Source organism: Varanus komodoensis, unplaced genomic scaffold (assembly GCF_004798865.1).
Source record: "Varanus komodoensis strain SLA01 unplaced genomic scaffold, ASM479886v1 scaffold571, whole genome shotgun sequence".
Taxonomy (NCBI): domain Eukaryota; kingdom Metazoa; phylum Chordata; class Lepidosauria; order Squamata; family Varanidae; genus Varanus; species Varanus komodoensis.
The window spans coordinates 11,817-19,165 of NW_025336185.1; positions in this window are offsets into that span (position 1 = coordinate 11,817).

Consider the following 7,349-nt stretch of genomic DNA (forward strand, 5'->3'; position numbering starts at 1 on the left):
TACAGGTGGGATTTATCTCAAACCATGATTCAGCGTTTTGGAAAATGGCTCACTTCAACTCAGACAGGCAACTCAGTTGAAGAGTTTACAATCCAAGCCTTTGTTTCTCATTGACTGTCATGAGAAATACTTTATAAAAATTCTCAGCAGAATGACAGGATATAGAGTTGGAAGGGGCCACGAAAGCCATCGGGTCCAGCCCACTGCTGTTGCAGACACCAAGTCACACCATCCCACTCAGAGGGCTGTCCAGATTTCTTTTAATTTCTCTAGAGTGGGAAAGCCCATCACCTCTCTAGCAACTGGTTCCACTGTCATATTGCTCTGACAGTGAGGAAGCTTTTCCTGATATCTAGCCTGAACTTCGATTGCTGCAATTTGACTTGATAATTCCATTCCTACACCCTGGTATCAGTGAGATGAGATCTTGACCTTCCTCTTTGTGACAGCCTTGGAGGTACTTCTAGAGGAATAGCATGTCCCCCTCAGTCTTCTCTTCTCAAGACTGAACATGCCCAATTCTCAGTCTCTCCACATAGGGCACTGTTTCCAAACCCTCAATCATTTTTGTTGCTTTCCTCTGGACCCTTTAAACTTTTTCTGCATCTTTCTTAACTCTTGGTGCCCACCATTGGACACAATATTCCAGGTGAGGTCTGACTGGTGAGGAGTATAGGGGAGCGACTACTTCTTGTGATTTGGAAGTAAATTAATATTCATGCATCTCAAAATAGTATTCACCATTTTGGTGGCTGCATCGCCACAGCAAAAAGAAGTATTGATTCTCCTATATTCGTTGCAGATCTTTTTTCTGAGAATGGCAGGGTAGCATAGAGCTGGTCACATGTAAGAAAACATGAAACCTTAGGAAGACAGATGCAGGAGCTAGGGAATTATGATCAAAAATCCATTTTAAGGCTTTATTTCCATACTGAAGCTTGATGGCATGGAAAAATGGCCATTTCTTGGTCTCATCTTCGCTCTCACCTGAAACACAGTGATGGGAGATCCTCTGATAACTCAAACCCTATAAATAGAAGGTGGGCCTGAGAATGTCCTGCATGAATCAGGCCCTGTGGCGTCTCAGCACACCTGCCTGCTGGAGAGCAGACCCTGAACAGGTGTGGTATGGGCACCATGAGCAGGCCAGGCTACCTCTGAGGAGTCCTCCCAGGGAAGGCCTTCCCTCCAGTCTAGTTTATCACACAGCAGCTCCTGTGCAATTCTTTTTAACTCTTAAAAGCACTCAGCCATAACCCCCGTGCCTCCCCCCTCCAAAACGCCAAGCAGCCAATCCTGTGCCACTTAGCTTAACCAGGCAGGGCTTAGAGGGTCTGCATGGGATAAAACCAGCTTGACATGTTTTCTTTCACTGGGAACAAAACTTCCTGAGACATTGAAGGCCACCGAGATCCTCAGGACCGTCTTCCTCAGGAGAAGGAAGGTTCCCCTGGTGCAGAGATTTAGCGGCAGGTAAGCCAACCCCCCCCCCCCCCATCTCCAGCTGGATCTGAGGCAATGGAGCAGGCAGGGGAAAAGGTGGGGGCAGTGGGGCTCTCAGGGAGCAGTGACAAATTCAAGGCTGTTGGAAAGGGGGTGCTGGGGAAAGGCCTACGTTTATTGGATCAGCTGCACGGCTAGTTTAAGCAGTTCTGCTCGGGCAGGTGCCCAGAGAGGTCCCTGCCATGTGCCGAGGCAAGGGACGATGCCCACCCTGCTGCTTCTGTCCCCGCCGGGCTTCTGTCAGGCCCACGCCTGCGTCTCTCTTCCAGCGCACCGGGAGCCGAGGGGCTCGGTGTCCCGTCCACGAGCAGGGCGCTGCCGCCCGCTGGAAACGCCCGCCCTGCAGGGCTGGCTCGGAGTCCGCGCCGCCCGCTCGCCCGCCGGGAGAGCAATGCCCCACCACGCCGTCCGCTCAGGTAAGCCCGCGCGGAAGGCGAGCCCGCGTCGGAAGAGGCGGCCGGGAAACGCCGGGCGCGGTGCGGCAGGCAGGGCAGGCAGGGCGCTGGGCTGCGGCGCGATGCCGTCGGCGGCCGGCACGGGAGCCGTCCGGCGCCGCCGGAGGCGCCGCTCGGCCCGCCGCTTGCCCGGCCCGGCCCGGCGTGCCCGAGCTCGGGCTTGACCTCGCCGGGGCGCTGGGCTGGCCGCCGCGGTAGCCACGCCTGGGCCGGCGGGACCGCGCGTGCTGGCTTTCCGGGACCGCGCTCGCCCGGACGCCTTCGCCGTCGGGGAACGCCGCCGCCGCCGCCGCCGGCCCTGCCAGCGCGGGGAGCGCCGGGCGGGAGCCAGTGCGAGGCTGCGGGCGGCCTCGGGAAGAGCGGCCGCCGCGGCGGAGCGGGCCCCCCCTGGATCCGGCGCAGCAGCGGCATCGAGGGCTTGCGCGCGCGCGGCGCCGTTCGAGGGGGCGCGGGGGAGCTCGCGGAGCCCCGTTTCTTCTCCGGGCAGCTGGCGGGCCTGCAGGGCGCCGGGCTCCGCGAGGCTGGCCACCACGCCACTTTTTCCGGGCCAGGTTCAGAAAATACGACCCAGGGTGGGTGTGGAGAGCGGCTCCCCAGTAGAGGGTCTCCACGGGGTCCCTGTTTTCCTGCCTTCTGGGCATGGGAAAGAGAGCTGTGCTGTGAGCCCCGGAAGGCCTCTCCGCCGTCTGAGCTCTGAATACTTCAGAGAATCTTCCCCCACATACATGGAATGGCATGCTGTTTTCATGACGAGGGCGATGGCGGCTGCGCTGCTGCAGATTATCCGGGATGTAATGAGCATCTCAGGCATCAATTTTTCGGATTCCACCTGTACCCTTCCCTTCCTTTCCCTTTCACCTGTGCATGTAATTGCCACAACCCCTCCATTCATTGTCGCCTGCATGTGGAGTCCATTCAACGTGTTTGGTTCAATGTGAGCTGAGTGTCAATTTTTCTTTATTACCTTTGTGTTGTATTAAGTTACTAGAGTTAACGTTTCTAATTATTAAAAAGCAAAAGGGCCCCACTATTTGCCATTCTGAGATGGTTCAAGTCTGTGATCAGCAACATTTCAAAATGGTCTACAAAACAGATCTGGCATAATTTTCTTGCACCACTGGCAGGGGAGGGAGTTGGGGGAACAGTCAGATTGAGTTGTGGGTCTCAGTTTCAGATTGTTTGATATGCTTCCCACACATCAGTAGGACAGAGGCCTTTCCCTGCTGATATTTCTTTATTCTGTAAGAACCCTTTGTCACTACTTTTGAGTTGATTCATTTGGCTCTTAGATCCTTGAGGAGGAAAACTCAAGAGAACTGCCTTTCTTTGCATGACTAATATAAAAGCAATAACTGATAGATGGAAGAAAGGAAGGAATGCAAAGAAGGAAAAGTTGGAGCGTGTACAAAAAGCCAAATGTTCTGTCATGCTGTCTGTCATGGACCTTTCCGTGCCCTCAGACTGGCCTCTCCATGTCCTGACAAGAAAATGGCTTCTACTTCCTTCTCTTGGCAAGCTTTGTCACTTCAGTAGCCATTTTTGCTAGAGAGTGATTGGTTATATGAATAGCAAACTTTTAAAGCAGTGCACTGGAATTCATCTGGAATTCTGCTAATAATTATCTCAATTAAATCCCACAAAAGAGTAAGGAGAGGAACTCATCCCACTGTCACAGGAAATATACAAAATGGCTGGAATGGCCAGGGGAAGAGGGTGTTGATGGAGTGGAATAGTGTGAAGGGAGTCTAAAAGCACCTAGCGTGTCGTTGGCCATGATGAGCAAAACAGAACAATTCCTCACCTGCCGGTCTCTGGGAATGGATTCTGAGAGGGTAGAAGGAGGGAGGAATGAACCGCATGGGGCTTTTAGGAAGGAGACTCTGCCCTTAGTCTCCAGCCAACAGCAGTCTCCTGGACCAGGGAGCAAGCAAGAACTTGCTGCCTGGGGAAGGGGTGCGCTGTCTCCCGTATCATACAGCCCAAAACAGAATGCACAAAGTCAAATGCAATTGTCAGCTTTTTAAAAATAATTCATCAGATTTCCATTTGCAGAATGTGGTGCTGCCTCTCTCCAGCAAAGAGGTACCATATAGGCTGAGATGCAGGTTCCTCTGCAGGCAAAGTAGCCCACTGAAGAGTTTATTTTAGGCTGTAAGATATGGGAGAGAGAAGCGCAAAATGGGACTAAAATAAGCTAAAAGCCGACTATTGCATTTGACTTTGTGCATTCTGTTCTCCATTGGCATATATTAACAAAAAAGAAGCAAATTTGAAGAAGGAAATTTCAATTGAATACTTGCTTTCCCACCAGACTTTTGTCCCTACTACTCATTAAAATTGTTTCCAACAAAAAGGGTTTGCTTGCCTTTTAAGTCCATGATGCTTGGCATCAGCTAAGCAGACTGGTGATGGTGAGGAAAAGCTACACTTACTGGCATCAATAGGCATTCCAGGGAGTTGGGAGGGGTTGCATCCAATCTGAAAGCTGATTGTCATGTGGCAAATGATGAAGCTAAAGAATACATTATTCTTGATGGTGTTGATATGCATTTATTCTCCATATGTCCAGTCCTTGCAAGGTCCTGTGAAATTAGTCTGAACCAGCATGGCTTTTCTTATGTACTTGTGCAATTAGAAGTTTTGGGACAGGACTTAGGGATTTTCCTTTGGAGGAAAGATCATGGAGGACTGAAGGCATCATGTAATCTTTGATAGATTCTAAAGTATAAAGACGGAGTAGAGGTCAGGTGGATGCATGCCTTCAAATAACGGAGCTGCTGCTCTTCCAGTGTCTGCAGGAGTCCATGTCTCTTCTATCTCTGGTCATTACTGTGCAAGTTGTCCAATAAGGATGAGAGCTGGGCCAAGCTGACTGACATGCATGCCATATTTATACCCCCCACTCCCTTTTAGAACTAAATCTTTAGAACAGCATTTCCCAGCACGTTACTTGTGGGTGCCATTCTGCAAAGGAAGACAAGGGAATAAGGACTTTGGGGGGCAGGCATTCCAAGAAGGTGATTAACTTGACTTAAAGTTAACTAACTGACCTTTACATAAATGAAAAGATCAGGTGCTTCTTAAAGAACATCTTGAAGTGCCAAGGTACCTGGCTTTAAACACCACAGCACTGCAAAATGGCTGGGTGGATTATTACTTATTAATTCATGATGCTGTAGCATCCTTCCTAGGGAATTGTATGAATGGACAGCCTTCTCTTTCCATGCAATAGCCTAGGTGTTAGGGTGGCAACACAAATTTCTTGCACATTTTTTCATCCATTCTCATTCCATTCGATAGAAAAGAAATCATTTTGAAAAGAAATTCAAAGAAGAAATTCAGAGAAATTCTCCTTGGGCTTACCTTAAGCAAATGATGTCTTGGGGTGAGTGATGTTCACTATAAAGTCATCTCTCTGGCAGCCTAAAGCTGCTTAAGTTTCCCGAACTTCAATTCACATCCATCAGAAAACTTCATAAGATAATAGGGCTTTTTCAGATAAGAAACACAAGCAGCCTGGGAGGCCACAGGACAATAAGAGGTATGTGTGATGGAAAGGGGAAGAAAACTACAGTAGTTTTGGCCAGGTAAGTTCAAAAACAGAGGATGAGGTGGCTGGATGGAGTCCCTGAAGCAGCCGGCGTGAGCTTAAGTGGCTTCCGGGGATGGTGGAGGGCAGGAAGGCCTGGAGGAGTGTTGACCATGAGGCCACGATGGGTTGGACACGACTTCGCGACTAGCAACAACAACAAGCTCAAAAACATCACCAACAGAAATTCAAGATAAACTATAAAACACCCTGACAACGAGGAATCAAAAACTGGAGGACATACTTTGACACAACGCTCACTCCGAGTCTTTGCTGGAGCAAAGACAACCACAACAGCCTCCACAAACTTGCACACACCTGCCCCATGGCTTTAGGGACAGTAATACTATTATTTATTTATTTATTTATTTATTTAAAACATTTTTATGCCGCCCCATCGCACCAAAGCCTTGGGGCGGCTCACAACAAGAACAAAATATACAAGTATAACAAATTATACAATAAAAATATTAAAACCCGGTGCATCTCGGCTTAAAAGATTTAAAATCCTATAAATACCACTAAATTAACAATTAAAATAAGTTTTAAATAAAAAGGTCTTAGCCTGGCGCCAAAAAACAAATAACAACAGCGCCAAGCGGACCTCTCTGGGGAGCGCATTCCATAGATGGGGCGCCACTGCAGAGAAAGCCCTCCTCTGGGTACTCACCCTCCTAATATTCACAGAGGGTTCCCAGAGAAGGGCATCCGTTGCTGATCTCAAGGGGTGGGAGGGCATATATGGACACAAGCGTTCCTTTAGATACCCAGGACCCAAGCCGTTGAGGGCTTTATAGGTCATAACCAACACCTTGAATTGGGCCCGGACTTCAATCGGGAGCCAGTGGAGCTGACGGAGAACTGGGGTTATATGAGAACAACGCCCAGTCCCCGTCAGCAGCTTGGCAGCTCTATTCTGCACCAACTGAAGTATCCAGACTGTCTTCAAGGGTAGCCCCACGTAGAGCGCATTACAGAAATCTAATCGGGAAGTTACCAACGCGTGTGTCACTGTCGCCAGGCAGTCGTTCTCCAGGAAGGGACGCAGCTGATGGATCAGCCTGGAGACGTGCAGCAGGTCGAGCACTAGAAGCTGGCACTTCAAGAGAGCCAACTTTGGCCAACTGAAGGCCAGACTGGGGAAAGTCTCCTGGGATAGGTTACTGGAAGGCAAGGGAATTGAGGAGGGGTGGATGGCACTCAAAAAGGAGGTTTTGGAGGCACAAGCCTTGACGATACCTCTAGTCAGTAAGGTGTGGAGGCGGAGGAGAGTGCCGGCATGAATGTGAAAGGAGGTAGTTAGAGGGATTAGATGCAAGAGGAAACTCTGTAGGAAATGGGTACTGGGGCAAATAGACAAAAGGGTATACTAGGAGGAGGAGGCCGTTGCTGAAGGATTCTTTGCAAGGCTAAGGCTGATTACGAGCTGAGACTTGCCAAGAATATCAAGAGCAACAAAAAGGGCTTCTCTCAGCATGTAAATAGAAAGAGGAAGGGGAGACAAGTAGTGGGACCACTAAATGAGGAAGGAGATCCAGTGACTGATACAGGGGAACAGGCACAGATGCTAAATGACTATTTGGCCTCTGTGTTCTCCCCAAAGCAGGATGGGGGAGATCCGCATGGGAGATTAAATGAGGCCAGGGACTTGGGGGCACAGATTAGAGTCACCCCGCTAGAAGACAAAGAGCTCATCAGGTCTCTGGACATTACAAAGGCACCGGCCCTGATGGGTTATACCCGAGACTATTTAGAGAGTTGGCAGGGGTCCTCTCACGCCTGCTGGCCTTCATTTTTGAGGC